The following is a 17,169-nucleotide window of genomic DNA, read 5'->3' as shown; positions in this document are numbered from 1 at the left end:
TAAAAGTTATTTTTAAAATAAAATCTTTCCAAAAATTATGTATAGATAAAATAATGTAAGAAAATATACCAAATGTTACTTGTCTTTGGGTTATGGAATTATGAGTAATTTTTCTTCCCCTTTTACTTTTCTCTAATTTCTAGATATGTGTGTGCATGTGTAAGTGAGTACATACAAATCAATACATAACTTTTATCATAGCAGCAATACTTTTTCAAAATCTGCATGCAGAATATAACCCTTCTTTTTAGCCTCTGTAGTTGTTGGCCAGAATTTTCTAGACACACTTCTACATGGGTATGAATGAAACCCACCTGAGTTTTGGTTCTGGACCAACTGTGCATTTACTATGTGGCCTTGGATGTTATTTTCTCTGGGCCTCCATGTTCTTTCTCATCTGTAGGGTGTGAATAGCACCACCCTTATTATAGAATTGTTATGAGGTTAAATAAGACAACATGAGTAAAAAAACAAACAAAAGAAAACCTGTGGTACAAATGTTCCATAAAGGATAGCTGATCATTCAAAATACAGCATTCTCTTCATAAGGTTTATAGAAATCAAAGAGCTTTAGAGGTTTTATCTACTCAGTCTTACCTATAAAATTGTCAAACTGTAATAAGAACATCTCCCATTTTATTAGTTTTAAAACAAACAGAAAAATACTTTTGTGAAACAATGCATGACATTTGTAATTTATTTAGAAAAATAAACATATCTTTTAATTTCAAATATATCACATCTTTGATTTTTTAGCATCATCATCTCCACCAAGTTCTAATATGAGATGTGAAAAAATTAATTTGTTTTTTATTATTTTTAATGCTGCACAAATTTACAAATATAAGCTATTAATATGATTACTTTAAAATATTACATTTTTTTTTAATCATCAGAGTACAGTACATTCATGTACTGGACAATTCAGGTTTGTGTTTGTGTGTATGTGTGCATGTGTGTGTGTGAATGTGTAAGTTGTAGATAAAACATCTGCTCTACAAATAATATGCTGAATCCCAAATGTAGATCTTTACATCTTTGTTTGTGACTCTGCCTAGTGACAGCAGAAAAAGAAAGAAAGAAAATAATAGAAAATGTCAACTTGAACCTACTTACAACGTTTAAGCCAATATAAGTTTAAAAAAATAGTTTCAAGGGTTGCCATTTAGGAGCTGAAAACAAACATTTCATGGGTAAGATGTTTGGGTTGAGGGGTAAAACCTGACCATACAATAGAGTACACTAACTGACTCACACAAGAGCCAACTATGGTCAACAAGCCTCATTAGGCCACTGTTCTAACCACTGAGAAAAAAAATCCCTTATATTTTTGTTTCACAAACTTTTTCTTTAAAGTGAATGGCTGAACCTATGATGCAGTCAGGAAAGCTGTACACAGAGAAGAGAGTAATGCTATTCAGTGTTTTCCTGGGCCATTGATCTATAACTCCCTTCAGAGGATTTGAAATGTTTGTATCAGTGAATATAATAAATTAGCAATATGTACAACTATAAGCAAATTATGTTACCTTCCTCATTACTGACAGTTAAAACTTTCTTTTAATTAATATTTATTCTTAGAATTTTATAGCTTGAAGAAACCTGATAAAATAGCCTGTGTATTTCATCATATTGTTGTAAATTGAAAAAAATTCCCCCCTTTATTTGTGTGTGTGTGTGTGTGTGTGTGTGTGTGAATGGCAGAATAAAACCATAAACAGTATACATGTGAAGGGAATGGATTGAAGAACAAGGGAGTAATGAGAAGCAGGTATATTTGCCTTTTCAAAAAAGAGATTGAGATACATAGTAGTTTGCTCTACAGTAATGTGCCTTCATTGGTAGATTTTCAAATCCCATGGGCAATTGTACTGGCATATTATAGAACTACAATAATCAAATTTATAAATATGACAGAAGGTTTTATCTTGATTTTTTCGCCTGGATTATCAGATCAAATCTCAGATTTATTAAACCTTCCTAGGGAGGATTTCTCATCAAAATGTTCAGTCTTTCAAACTCGAGTTGCTTTTGTTTTTCCACTGGTAAAAACAATCACTAAAAAGTGGTCTGCATAGATTATGTAATCAAGAACTCTCATTTTAGACAAGATTTGTCATCCATTTGGGCCACACTCATTATGCTAATATCACGGAACTCACCAAATTCAGCATTATATCTGCCAATCCTTAGAATATTGGGCCTTCCTATTTTGTTCTGATTTAACCTAACTTTAAAATTTACAAACACACCACAAATTTCTGTTAACTTGCATCTATATTAAACAACTCTGAAGTTGTTATTCACTATCTGACTTGGATACTCATGTTATAATTAGTGTCTCATTATGGACAGTGATAAGTTTTAATAATAATTAGCATCTTTAAGACTGCAGAAGCCACAAAGCAGCAATACTGTGTGCTTTTATAACACCTCTGCCTTTAAAAAAATAATAAAAGACTTCCATGCTTAATTCCATTCTTTAAAAATGTAATAATAATGATACTCAGGAAAAAACAATATACTCTAAATGTTCTGCATCATTAAAGATGAAATTTTGTTTTATTTTTTATGGCTATATTAGTAAGTGGGTATTTTGATACATTATAATTTACAAATTGGTTATTTATATATGTGTTAACTCTTCTTAGAATACCTTATTAATCAGTATATTCAAAAATATATACATATACAACTTCAAGAATTGGGCTATAATTTCAGCTCTTAACATTTTTCTGTGTGTATAATGGCAAAAGTCATGGATTTTGGGGTGAACAGGCTGGGAGTCAAGCTATACCCACCACTTACTGGCTTGATGAACCTGGCAAAGTCATTCGTTTGACCTCTGAGACTCAGCTGTTGCATCTATGAAATGAAGAGGATATTACCCATCGTAGGGGATTTGTTTAAGAATCAAATGAGATGATTGGAGTGTTTATCATCATGGCCCTGATACATTCTAAATGCACAATCATTATTAGCTTGCATCAGGTTCACTCATTATCTCTTTCTTAAATGAAGACATAATATTCTTTCCCTTACCTTGTCTAAGATTTTTAAATTAGCTTAAGCCTGTATAATAACAATGGAACTTTAAAAAATATGATATTATGAACACTGTGCTTTTTTACCTCAGGGTGAGGTTTGCATTGACCTTTTACCATTCTCCCTCAAGGCTTGGAAGTTTATATCTTATTATCAATAGTAATCAAGATTTATTTATTCCCAAGGGCAGGGCCATTTCAGGTTTATAGCTCCCTCCTGGCAATAAAATTTCTAACTTTTAATTATCATTTTTTTCCCACTTAAAGTCTAAACTGGATTGAAGAAGGAAGGGACTTCCTTTCCCTTGTCCAAACTATATATTTAAAATACCCTTGTTTTGTCTGCACCTCTGCACCTCCTAGAAATACTTTGACAATTTCTGAATAATTTTACACTAGATTCCACATGTTTCTTGAGTCTTTGGTTAAGGTAGAGCGCTGTTTTCTAATTCCATGCTGATTGTTCTGAGGATTCAGGTGCCCTTTATTTTTTTTTTAAGATTTTTATTTATTCATTTTAGAGAGAAGAGAGAGAAAGAGAAGGGGGAGAAGCAGGAAGCATCACCTCTCATATGTGCCCTGACCAGGCAAGTACAGGGTTTCGAACCAGCAACCTCAGTATTCCAGGTCGATGCTCCATCCACTGTGCCACCACAGGTCAGGCTCAGGTGCCCCACTTTAAAAACAACCTCTGCTAAACCTTTGTGAAAATGAACAGCCAGAGTAGCCCAACTCTTCATGAAATAGTCCCATCTGATATCCTCCGAGTGCTGACTTTCTGCAGAGAGAGGTGTCCTTATAATGTAATCCGGGTCTTAAATTATCTGTTCATTATATCCTACTTCTCCCCAAAACCATCTTTCTCCAAATTGAGGTTCACAATAAGAACATTTTCTTTTTAATTTCTATCCTAAATTCTTCATAAAAGGTCAATTCAACTTGACCTGTGATGGCACAGTGGATAAAGCATCAACCTGGAATGCTGAGGTCACCAGTTTGAAACCCTAAGTTTGCCCAGTCAAGGCACATACGAGAGGCAACAACTATGAGTTGATGCTTCCCTCTCCTTCTCTTTCTCTCTCTTCTTTCTAAAATCAATAAATAAAATCTTTTAAAAAAAAGTTAATCCACAGAAGGGTGCAAGATATGGTCTGTTTGGGAGTTAGAGTATAATCGTCAACTAGGTCCAGAATAAGATAGTGATGTCTCAGGATCCCTTTTGCAAATTCCAAGTTGAAGAAAAGTGGATTGTGGTGTCCTCAGGGATCAGATTCCTGGGAGTCACTTATTCCTTAGCTCTAGATCCAAAGCAGGAATCATGTCCTCTGGGCTTCAGTTAACTGACACAGCTGCCCCTTGGTCTTGCTCAGCACGATTCCAGGAATCTCTGGGGCAGAAACTGAAGGAGGAAAAAAGCGCAGGACTGAAAGTGCGGGTGTGTTTAACGTAATGAGTGGAGCCTTGCCACCCACATGCAGTCAGTCCCCTCCAGGAAATGTCGTTTCCTCTTCCAGGAAACAAAGGTGTGGAGAACTTCTGAGCAGCAGCCGTGTATATAAAGTGATGCGATAATGTCTGATATCAAGCAGAAATGCCTTGTAGCCTGAGGAAGGAGAAGGCTGGACAGACAGGATGCTGGGATCAAGAAATGGTCCAGACATACCCTTAACACCTAGCATGTATCAAGAACAGATTTGGATTTTTTTTTTCTTTCAGATGAGATTCAAGGGGGAAAAAAACTTTTTTAGACATATGATGAATAATGTTTTAAAATATCCAGTCTTCAGATTAATGGGTTTTCAGTTGCAGGACTATACAGTTAATAAACAGAAGAGGAGCATGGGTTTCTGAGACCAGCTATTCCAAAGACAAGCCACAAACTGAGGGGCAGATGGTCTGGTTGTGGAATGGAGGTGGTATTCAACAGTGCTTGAGGGGCTACTTCATTCTGGCTTCAGTTGAATCCTGGTTCTGGTACTTTATCAATTGTGGCATCTTGAGCAAGGCTGCATAATCCTTCTATGTTCATAATTCTCATCTGTAAAACAGAGGTGGTGATGATGATGATGATGATGTAACATACACCTCATAATATTGTTATGAGGATTAGGTGAATAGTGCTACAAAGTGGTCATCATGATGACTGGTATATAAGTACTCAGTACATAATCACCATTATTTGAAATCGTTTTAAAGCCACCAACTAGTATTCACTAAATTAAAAGGTCATGTGAATTACCCTTGCACCCTATGTGTACTTAGTCTCCTTCTCAAATAGCCAATGAAAACCCCAGCAATGGGGAGTGAGTGGGTTTCCTACCTCCTAGGCACTGCAGCCATTGGTGGTCTGCCATCTCTTCTCGATCTGATAGGCTCCATGTAAGGAGAGCTGGAGAAGAGCCAGTAGGAAGGTATCTTGAGCTAGGAGGTTTCTCTTTTACAGCCTGCAGAGAGGGGCTGGCCTCTCATGGGCTTGGGCTTGAGGGATGGTCATTGATCCAGGTCTGCCAGCTTGTTCCCAGTCATAAGTATGTTTTTCCACCAAATTGTGAGTGCCTACTACATACCAGGCTCTGGGGATGTCAGAGGAAGCCAGCATATCTGAAGTTCCATCCACCCTCACACCTCCTGGCTAGAATCTTCCAAGAGGTGGCAGCATCTCTGTTGGATGATCCTGGCCTGAGAGTCAATTCAATGCTATTAGATATTAACAATAGGGGGGAAGGACTAATCTTTTTTTCTTTTTCTTTTTCTTTTTTTTTTTTAAATTTATTGAGAAGAAGGGAGGTAGAGCCAGACTCCAGCATGCACCCTGACTGGCATCTACCAGACAAGCCCACTAGGTGGTGATGCTCTGCCCATATGGGGCCCTTCCTCTTTTGCAACTGGAGCCATTTTTTAGCGCCTGAGGGAGAGAGGCCATGGAGCCATTCTCAGCTCCTGGGGCCAACTTGCTCCAATCAAGCCATGGCTGTAGGAGAGGAGGAGAAGAGAAAAAGAAGCAAGAGGTGGAGGGGTCAAGGAGCAGATGGTCACTTCTCCTATGTGCTCTGACCAGGAGTCAAAACCAGGACTTCCACACACCTGGCAGATGCTCTACCACTGCGCCAACTGGCCAGGGCCAAGAGGGACTAATCTTAATGGAATATACTTTTATCTTTAAAATGTTTGTGTGTTCACTTTGCTGAGTTCACATAGTTTAAAAGAAAGGGTCACCCTATCTGGCTTTCCAAGCACAGGCAGCAGTGTGAATTAATCGTCATCAAACTCTGGTGAGCCTAGGTTTTTTATCTTTAAATTAAAAGTTTGGAACTAGTGGGAATCTGAGGTCCTTTTTAGCTGACACTCTGTCCTTCCATGATCAGAAGCCTGCTGATCCAAGGCTTGGCTTTTTTAAAAAATCTCTCTTTGTCTCTCTCAAAAATATTTTTAAAATGATTTGTTTTATTTCTCAGATTTACCTCAGATTAATCTGGCATTAGTTTGTTAAAGCAATAAAAGCAAGCACATTTAGTATCATAATTGAGAGGGAAAGTCTCTATAATAGTATTGGTAGCCAGACACATAATTTCTAATCTGAATGGGGGAAAAATGAATTATATGAAATATGGGAAAAACCACCCTAATTAGTCTCATCACGATAGTCATTAGTATCACCGAAGCACTAGTCTTAAAATGACAAATGCACTGTCAGGACATTTCATTTGCAACTTCAAGGGTTGTGACGGTTAGAGAGGTCACGTTTAGACATTATAAATAAAACAGCAGTGTGCAGATAGATAATCAAAATCCTAGGTCAGACACAACCCAGGAAAAGCTATCCAAGGCACAGAATTGTACCCCAAACCTCCTCTGGCAGGTAATTGCAAAACAACAATGTTTACAAGCCCTTTATAGTGTAAACACAGACAAAACAGATGAAGTTCTTTTTACCGGATGACCTTGATCCTTCCCACTGAAGGTTCGTTTTCACTTTTCAGTTTGGCTAGCGGTAGAATCATGTGGTGTCATGCCCCCCCCCCCTTTAATTGCGCTTAGCCTCTGGCCAGTGCTCAGCGACCCTTCCTCAGCTCTCCGTAAGCATCGCACCCCAAGGGTTTCTCATCCCAGTCTTCTGGTTGCCACAGCGGGGCGAGAAGCACCAGTAAGGAGCGAGGCTGGAGGGAGGGGCGGGCACAGCGGGAAGAGGGGAGGTGCTGGCAGCTGTGCAAGCTGGGCGCTGGTTCCTGGGCGGGCTGGAGTCCGGAGACCCGCTCCGGCTGTCGGGGCGCGGGGTGACGAGCGCCCCCTGGCCGGCACCGCCTGCGGGCGCACCCACCGCGCCGGGTCTCCAGTGCCCGCGCCACCGCAGGGCAGTCGCGTTCGGACCGGCAGCCCATCCAGCAGGTAGGTCCCTGCGTGCCCGCTCGTCGCCAGCTCGAGGAGGGAAGGGGATTTGTCTGCGCGGGTCCAGGGCCGCGGTCCGGTGGGGCGACCCACACAGCTCCCGCGGTGACATGTTCCAGGAAGGGGAACAGGATGACAGAAATCGAAAAAGATACGAGCGCAACAAACTTTGGGTCACTTGTTCCCCGAGGTTTCTAGCATGCGAATTGCACAGTATGCTGCGGACCTTGGCCGCAAGGAGGCCACCGGGGTTGGGGGCGCCTCCTCCTTCCTTCCTTAGTGTCCTTCGTGTCCTTCGCGTGTGTGTGTGTGTGTGTGTGTGTGTGTGTGCGTGTGTGTGTGTGTGTGTGTGAGAGAGAGAGAGAGAGAGAGACAGAGAGAGAGAGACAGAGAGAGCGAGACAGAGAGAGAGAGAGAGCACTCTCACCTAAGGTAGGAGGGAGGAAGGGAAGAGGTGAAAAGTTTTATATTCTTGGTAAACATTTGTAAGAAGAGATGTTTGAGATAGATGGCAACCTGTCACAGAGAACAACTTGTTTTCTTGCAATCAATTGCTTAGAGTGTCGGAAAGGGCTGCCAACACTCTTCTAATTAAACCAAATTTCGTTTCAAGGGCCTGGGGTAGGGTAAGTTGGGTCTCTGATGGACACAGAAATAAAAATAAAAGCTCTGGTGCTTAATACTGTAAACTTGAGAGACAGTTTGTTTTTCTGCATTGAGGGTCACATGTGTAGAAAGTAGTTAAATGTCTTTATTTCAGTGAATTTTTAAGAGCCCCAGTTATCAATATGAAATGCACTGTTCATACTAAAACCTTAGGCACTTCCATGGACATGAATAGCAAGAGACCAAAAGGCTGGCTCAATTGGGAGATTCTAGTTGTTTCTGCAAGGTGTCTCTGAGCTGCCTTGTCCTTGGGGGTTGTCTGGCTCGAGTTGCTAATAAAAGATGATTCAGTAATGGCAGGGGCTGACAAGGAGGGGTGATGACATGGAGAGAAGAATGAGCATTCACTGATCCTCCTAGTCAGTAGTGAGAACCACCAACGCTGAGGAGTGTGCAGGTTCTGCGAAGTCCAGTGCCCTTTCTGAACACGAACCTGGCAGCTCTACTGGCTGTTACACCCCTTGCATTGTTTTCTAGACCGGTGACCACCACTGGCCAAGATGTTTCATAGACAAGCCCTATTTGTAAGGTCCTGGGTGCCCCCACCCCCAGCACACACCAGACCTTATGAATCACCATCTTCATTTTTTCCCTAACTTATCTTTGGCAACTCATAAAATGGCAGGCTTACCCATGGATGCTTGATCTCTTTTAAAAATGCTGTATCTAGTGGGAAGAAGGGTGACATTTACTAATTTGGTTGCAAATTACTTTTGAAGTTTATGCACAGCTGTTTAAAATCCCTCGGAGATCAGTGCCATTGTTTCAGGCAGGTGTCTTCCTCTGAAGGATCTTGTTATCTCTTTCTTTTGCTGTTTGAACGTCCATATAGTTAAAGAGCCAGCATTGAAAGAGCTTCTAAAACCTTCAAAGCCTCAGGTGGAAAACTCCTCCAACTTAGCAATTAAGTCTAAATTAAGTTTTTGTTGTTTTGCGCTCAAGTTTTATTTCATATTTTAAGAGTAACCTGTTCTGCATCACCAGCCATTGTTTCAGTGATTTTCTTGTAAACTTGCAAAATGTAAACTTCCATAGAGGACTCTTGTCACCACCCTCTGCTTTGTCATATTCACTTCCGCCCCTGTCTTGTGCTATGGTGGCTCAGGATGTCAAGGAGCCCTTGGGCCGACTTCTTCACCTTCGCTCCTACAGCTCCACCTCCCCACAACCCTTTGTTGAGTCCACTTGGAAGATACATGGGTCAACTACTGAAACTTCGGTTCCTTTTGTGGATGTCCCTCTTCTCTTTCAGGTATGCAAGAACATTGCTCAGTTAACCATAGCTCAGTCTTGTCATCTCAATGATCCCCTTCAACACCCATATTTGATTTCTCTTGTTCATGGCAAGTACTGAAGGCCCCCTTGAATAGCCTATTTGTCTTTGGTTATCTCCATTGAGGTCCCTCATTCCGTTGTAATATGTTCTCTCTCTTTTGTGGAAAAGATGGTATTCTTCTCTATAAGGAATTTGGTGTTTCACCTACAATTTCCTTTGCATCAAGTCCAGGATTTTCTTTTGAGAGTGTGGGTTTACAGTGCAAACCTGTGACTGGCATTTAGGAGTAAAGCTTCACAAATCTCCTTATAATGCAGTATTTAATGATAGGACATTTGGCTTCCTTTAAAATAGAAATTAGATCTTTAATGCATTTCATGTTTTAGAGTTAGTAATCATGTTGTTTGCCCCTGAAGCTATTGCTGATATTAATTATCACATTAATAAATCTAATGTGACTGTTAGTAAGGGTATATTTGATTTCAGGTGATTTTCCTTTGATAAGGTTTCAAGCTTTTATTTCTTTTTTTCAAGTAACTTTCACAAAAAGTTTAAAATAAAAAAGTTGTTATATAATGAAAAATCTCAGTGAACACAGATGTATCATGTGATTGCATAGTTATGTAATTGTATTGTCCAAAATCAAATGTTATTAAGAGTACAGAAATTGGTGTTGTGATGACATGCATAGCATTAAACTCATTCTTTCTGTTTCTGTTCATTACTTTGAAACTTTAATTATCTCATTTTCAAGCAGTAATGCATCTAACTTTGGTTTTTATACCTATTTTAGCTGTTAAGGCAGGACATGTTTTCTTTGAATATATGTACCCTGATTTATTGATGTCACCCCATTAAAATTAATAAAAATTTATTTATAGAAAAAAACCCTCATAGAAAAACATGATGTTGAGGCAGAAAGGTGCATTAAAAGACATTTCTTTGCAGTAATGGAAACAACTTTCATTATTTTAATATGTCAGTCATTTATACACAAATTCACATTGTCCTGTCATCTAAAAATATCCTTGGGAAAAAATGAGAATCAGAGGTTTCAAAAATTGGAGATCACACAACCCAAGCCCTGAATCATAGATTTCTGACCTGGGATTAAAGTGCCAGATATTTAAGTCACTCATTTTGGGCAGCATGCACATTTACAGGTTACTATTGGTTAATGTTAGTAACAACTTAAGCTAATAATATTGATTATGATAATCAGAGCCAACAAAAGCAATGAAACAGTTTTATTGAGTCATAATTATTTATAATTTATGTATCAGATATTATACTCCCTACTTTATTTATATTTGACAAACATTACTATCTCATTTAGTGTTTGTAAAGCTTTTATATATTAGACATTATTGTTACTATCATCATTCTCATTTTACAGATGAGAAAATTGAGGCTTAGGATAGTTAAGTCACTTGTGCAGGCCTTGTAGCTGGTAAAAGGCTGTGTCAAGTTTATTTGTCCACCAAGCACTTGCCATAAACCACAGAGATGGATGACCTATCAATTCATTTTTTTATTGTAGTAAGACACATAACATTTAAGTATATTGTTTACTAGCATTAAATACTATATCCACATTGTTGTCCAATAGGCACCATCATCCATCCAACAGAATTCTTTTCATCTTGCAAAACTGCAGCTCTGCCCATTAAACAATAACTCCCAATTCCCCATTCCTCCGTCTCCTGAAAACCACCATTCTATTTTCTGTCACTATGAATTTGACTATTTCTGATACCTCATATAAGTTGAACCATACAGTATTTACCTTTTTGTGACTGGGTTACTTTACTTAGCATAATGTTCTCAAGGTTCTTCAAGGTTCACATTGTGGCATAAGTCAGAATTTCTTTCCTTTTTAAGGCTGAATAATAATCCAGTGTATATATACACCACATTTTATTTATCCATTTGTTTATCCATCCTTTGATGGATACTTGGGTTACTTCTGCATTTTGGCTATTATGAATAATGCTGCTCTGAACATGGGTGTACAAATATCTCTTCAAGTCCCTAATTTAAATTCTTTTGGCTATATAAGCAGTCCCAGGGTAATGAACAAGATAGGTTCTGTAGGTTTGAAAATGTTTGTGTTTATATGCACAGAAAGGTAAAAATAAATACTATATTAAGACAAACACCTAAATTGTGTTTAATAGGTAAAAGTACCTGTCCCGACTTACATACAAATTCAACTTAAGAAAAACCTAAAGACCTTATCTCGTTCATAACCTGGAGACTGCCTGTCTACTCAGAAATGGAATTGCTGGATTAAGTGGTTTAAACATTCTATGTTTAATGTTTTGAGGAACCATCACACTGTTTTCCATAGCAGCTACACCATTTTAAATTCTCACCAACAGTGCACAAGGCTTCCAGTTCCTCCACATCCTCACCAACAGTTGTTATTTCCTATTTTTCTGATAGTTTCCATCCTAATGGGTGTGAGGTAGTAACCAATGAACTCTTTACCAAATAATTTGGTGCCTGATATCAGGGGCCTCTGGGCTGGTGGTACTTCTGTATTTATTGCTTTTTCCCATCTTACCTTGTGCTTATATATGTTTCTCTAGTGCAGGATCAGTGGAGTAATTATTACTCAAGCATTCCCTGAAGGACTAGGGAAACCCTGGGCAAAAGGGCTCCTAAAAAATAAACAAAAGGTCCCTCTAGCTAGGGTGGCCCCTACCTACATGATTTAGAAATGATTGCTTAAGAAGAAATAGTACTGATTATACAGACCAGGGATGATTCAACCAGAGGCTGATAGAGATGAAAAGGATCACTCTTTCCTCCCCCAAAGCCTTTCCCTTGCTGCTGGGAGAAGACAGGCATTGGTCATGCCATGTGAGATGAAGCACTTTCCTTTCTAAAGCTGGGTCCCTGGGACCAGAGCTGAATCCAACTGCCTAATTTTTTTAGTGGCTGTACAGAGACTGATGAGTTCCATAATTCCATGATATCCGACTCCAGCCGAGCTATCAGACTTCCTGGTCAGCCCACTTCACTTTCTACAGCAGCTATTCCAGACCTTCCTCTGCCACCACCATCCTTTCACTCTCAGCACTTTGCCTTTCTTCCTACTTCACTGAGAAAATACTTTTCCAGATTAGAACAGCCGAAGTCTTAAGTGCATGATCACAGGGCTACGAATGTGGCTTTATCTTGGTCTACCTCCCTTCATTTATAATAATTAAAAAACAAAGCCTCCCCTCTTGTCTAATGGTCATCTTCCAGTGGTGCTCTGGAATCCATTACTTCTTCATTCTTGGGAATATCATCCTCTTGATTATCTCCTCTCTTACCTATATTTTCCTTTTCTCCCATATTACTGGCTCTATTCTCACTGCATTAGACATGCTTAAATCCCATCTTCCTTTGAAGAAAAAGACTATCTTTCCATGCCTCTCTCTAGCTACTTCCTTCTTTTTTACAACCAAACTCCTTAAATTTTTCTCTCTGTCTGCTTCTCTGCTTTCTCCACCTGCCTTGACCACAGACACCTGGCTTTGCCTCTCCTACCTCTGGGGAAATATCACACTCAAACTTATTGCTTATTGTTGCTAAATTCTGCTCCCCTCTTACATGACTCCTCTGCAGCAGATTATGTACTGAGCATGCCTGCAATCTTGGAGCAATGTTCTCATTTGTCCTTCCTTCCTTTCTTCTCCTTTGCAAGCTCATTCTCTCCTTTCTGTCCCTGGGGCAGGTTAATGTTCCACAATTTTCTCATGCAATGTGCAACTTCATTCTTCATTGACCACCACCCAATTGTTACCTATTCAAAACCCTACTGATCTTCTTCCACAGTTTATGGGCACATCCAGTACCACAATGGACAAGCCTGAATGGAGCATCCTCCTCCTTCCTCTTTCCATAAATTTCTCCTCTCACTTTTCTATGTATCTGCTAATGGCATCATCTCTTCTTGCATAAACAGAAATCCTGATGTTTTTTCCTGACAGCTCACCTTCATGCTTAACCCAAACCAATTTCTATTAGCACTACCCCCTGAATTTCTCCCTATTCCATCCACCCTTTCCTGCCCCCACTGCCTCTGCACTGTTTACAGGCCTCCACTGATTCTCCTCTACATTATTGCCAGATCTCCTAATTGGTCTGTTACTATGGATTGTTCTGCACATTGCAGTTGAAAGGATCTTTCTAGATCCCAGATCCAAGCATGTCACTCCCTTGCTTTAAGTTCTCAACAGATACCCAATGTGCTTGAAATGAAACTGAGATGCTGTAACATGAATTAGAAGGTTCTAATTGATCTATACACTCCCCTTTCTCCTCCAGCCTCATCTCTCTAACACCACACTCATCATGCTCCTCCAAATGCAGTCTCTTTGGGCTCCTTAGCAGTCCCATGCATCCCCTGACTCACCGACTTTCTGCCCAGACTTCTCCTTCCCTTAGCTAATTCCTACATATCATCTGTTCCCACCTTAGATTTCTTCCTCCGGAGATCTTTTCCTGATTGTCCAAAGTAGGATTTTGTTTCTTCCCAAATGTTCTTAAAGTACATATGAGATCATCTATGTAAAGTTCTTATCACTGTGTGTGGCATATAGAAACCAGTCAATAACTGTTAGCTGCCATGAGGGCAGAAGTCACATTCTCTCTTATATTCTGTCGAATCTCTAACATCTAATACCATATCAGACATATAGTAGATGTTCAATAAATATTAATGGAATAAATAAATAGGCCATAAATTTTAAAACCTGTAATATTGATAGAATTGTGTGCTGTAGGAGAAAAGAATCCTAATCTAGTCATTTAAATGTCTGTAAAAATAGAATTATTATTATCCTGGAAAGTTGTTGCCTGTGGTTCTCTAGATAAATTCTACTGAAAACTCAAAGTTGAAGAAAATGGGAAACATTTTTAATTAAGAGGCAACTTGCTACAATCACAAAACTCCATCTCCCCCTGCCTGTGGTGTGATTTTCTCCTTCCATCATTCTCAGTTTCTCATTCTGTTGACCTTTATAATGCCAGTAATAACAGGAAAAAAGAGTAAGCAAGGAAGGAGCAGAAAATAAAAGGTGAGATTATAATACTCTGACATATCCTACAAGCAAAAAGATTAGGTAAAAGTAGACATTAAATGTAAATATTACTGGGAAATTAATTATATAATTCTATTAAAATTAGTTATTTTAATAAAAAGAAAATAAAGCATAAAAGTGGTAACATTTTAATGCAATGACAAAATGCTTCAAGGATTTTTCAGAACAAAACTATAATTATCTCAAAACTCATTAAAGCAGGTAAGAGTAAGAAAGGTAAAAAGTAAAAGGCTAGATTTAAGAATTTGGGTGATAAAAGCATACCCAAGACAAAATAATTGAAAGCATTCAAAGAAAAATATAATTCAAATAAAGAGTAATACATTATTTAGAGGACTCCCTTAAAAGTAAGAAAACCAAAAACATGAACCCAAAAGGGAAAAAAACATAATCTTTTAAAGGGGATTAAAAATAAATGCCAGTAAAAATAAAATAAAATGGATACCAGTATGGGATCCTATCAAGAAAGCCAGAGCTAAAATGAAGTTAAAATGCTTGTACCATAAAAGCCCACACAATCCCTATGGGATTTCAGAAAGTTTTGAGAGTGCACTTTACTTCATAAATGGCATTGTGTCTTGGGGGAAATGAACTCTGAGTTCCACAGTGACACTCCCCTCCAGAGTAGTGTCAGCACAGCTCAAGTAAGAGCCACCAAACAGTTCTGCTCACCTTTGCTTGCAAATAAGGGAGACACTTCTTACCTCCTCTGTATTTCAGCCCCTAGTGGTTCTCCATCCAAAGCATCCTGCCTTTCTTTAGTAAATAAGAAAATCAGGTGGCCCCCTAAATCCTAAGTGTGTACCTCTCTTTGTTCATGAAGACACCTTCTCAACCAGAGTCCCATTTAGCAATTAGAAAAAAAAAGGATGTCCTTTATGTGTTTTACCTTTTCCATGTAGTTTTTCATGTGTTTACCCTCCTCCATGATTTCCCACGTCTCTGAGGACTTGAGGTTTCTATTCAGCTCATAACTGAAGTACTATAATGATATTTTAATTTAATTACTGTCTCTTGGGTAAGCTAGCCTCAGGACATGAGCCAGGTCTTCTGTTTCCTTCCCTTTCTTTAGCTCTTGGCACAGAGCTCAGACTGCCGACTTAAAGGAGTTATGAAGCCTCTCAGAGTCAAGGGATATGTTTGATTTTCCTCCAGTCATCAACATGAAGGATTCTGAGTATCACATACATTTTTCAGACCTAATCATTAGTAGTAAGAGCCCTAAGCACTCCAGTTTTAATCCATATTCTTTCTCCAGGTGAGTTTTAAGGATCTGACTGAGAGTGGTGTAGGGCCAAGTATATGGTTCCTCCCTGGTGCATTGACTGCAGTGTAGCTGATCTTTATTCTTTATCACCTGCTGCTTCCTTCCCTCCCAGGTTCTAAGGTGCCAGTCTCTCACCTCACTGTTCTCTGATTTTCCTATAGTAAACAAGGAAATATGGGAATTGGTACAATGGTATTAAGAATCTAACATTGATTGTCCCTTTCAGTAGAAGAGACTGGAGAGAGGCCACCGGATCTTGTGGCACCATTCCTCCCGCCATTGCCCCACTCCTCAATGGCCATGTCAGTCATTCAGAGCTATCCAACAGTGAAGGTAAAGAGAAAGGTCACAGAAGTGAGAGCCAGGAAACCAAGGTTCTCATTTGGTTTTGCCATATTGACCATAGTATGAGTGAGTTGGAGGTTGGGGTCTCTTGGATTCCTCTGATCTTATTATTTTGTAGCTGTTTTTGAGGTATTCTTTTGGTATCCACATGTTCTTGGGAACCTGGTGTGGTACAGTACTGGATAAAGTTTAAGGATTCCAGGTGATAGCCCCATTATAAGTGTTGGTGAATAGCCCATACAGATTAGAAAATATAATCAATAGTGGAATGGGTAACCCTTCACCCATAAACTGAAGTGCAGTCAACAAAACACTGAAGTCATTCAACTACACTGTCTTGATTTTTCAGAAACAATATTTCATATGATAGCAACAATAAAATATTTTTCCTCTACTGTATTGTTTGGTAATGGTAACACAAGGAATGTTATAACAAACAAGTTTCTCAAAATGCTGGTCCTCCAAAATGAACCACTAGATTTCCTCAGTGAACTTTGTTTCTGGAAGATACTGATTAATAACAGCCACATGAAATCTCTTCTCCTCTAAGATTGAGAATTGTTTTAATTCTTCTGCATTAGTTCTTCAAGAAGAAAGATAAATTGGCATATATGTATTTTTCAGGACATATTCAGGCTGTACAGAAGGGGTGATAGTAACAGTAGCCATAAATAAACTCTTTCTTAAGAACTTGAATTACTCTACCCCTTACGTACAACGGAGCTAATCCTAAAGAGTTTTATAAAATCGTTTTCATGTTGATAAAATAATCCAGTCAGAAACAACTTGCATAATTCCTGGTTCTGAAGCAGAGGCAGCTTAAGTATTAATATTTGCCGAAGGCACAGAACAAGGTTCTTTAACATTCCTTCCTCCATTCCAGTAAAAAGAAGGATTTTACTACTGGGACTCTTTCCTAGTTCCTGAGCATTGAGATTTGTTAATATTTATAGTACACTTGAGATCTGTGACTTAAGGCTCTTTAGGAAGGCATCTGAACAATAGTAAATGCTATTTGTTCCTTATTAAAATCCAATAAATTCAACTTACTTGACCAAAAAATTGCCAATATTGCCAAACATAAGTTAG

The 17,169-nt window shown here is 38.9% G+C and overlaps 1 protein-coding gene and 1 long non-coding RNA gene across 4 annotated transcripts in view; one reads left to right on the top strand and one right to left on the bottom strand.

Annotated features, from left to right (window-relative positions):
• Nucleotides 1–4,825: 4,825 nt before the first annotated feature.
• On the bottom strand, nt 4,826–7,149 carry LOC136406270 (uncharacterized). Its single transcript, XR_010751648.1, has 3 exons — nt 6,978–7,149; nt 5,365–5,723; nt 4,826–5,082 (listed from the first exon to the last, which is right to left on the bottom strand). It is a non-coding gene; the product is annotated as an uncharacterized lncRNA (long non-coding RNA).
• Nucleotides 7,150–7,265: 116 nt separating this feature from the next.
• Nucleotides 7,266–17,169, top strand: part of PRKCQ (protein kinase C theta) — a 135,576-nt gene continuing 125,672 nt past the window's right edge. For all 3 annotated transcript variants that reach the window (XM_066385321.1, XM_066385319.1, XM_066385320.1), the window contains exon 1: nt 7,266–7,430. The gene's annotated coding sequence lies outside the window, so the exon portion shown is untranslated. The remainder of the gene's footprint in view (nt 7,431–17,169) is intronic.

Source organism: Saccopteryx leptura, chromosome 5 (assembly GCF_036850995.1).
Source record: "Saccopteryx leptura isolate mSacLep1 chromosome 5, mSacLep1_pri_phased_curated, whole genome shotgun sequence".
Lineage (NCBI taxonomy): Eukaryota > Metazoa > Chordata > Mammalia > Chiroptera > Emballonuridae > Saccopteryx > Saccopteryx leptura.
The sequence above is the reverse complement of the archived record's forward strand: the minus strand, read 5'-3'. Positions and strand labels throughout refer to the sequence as shown.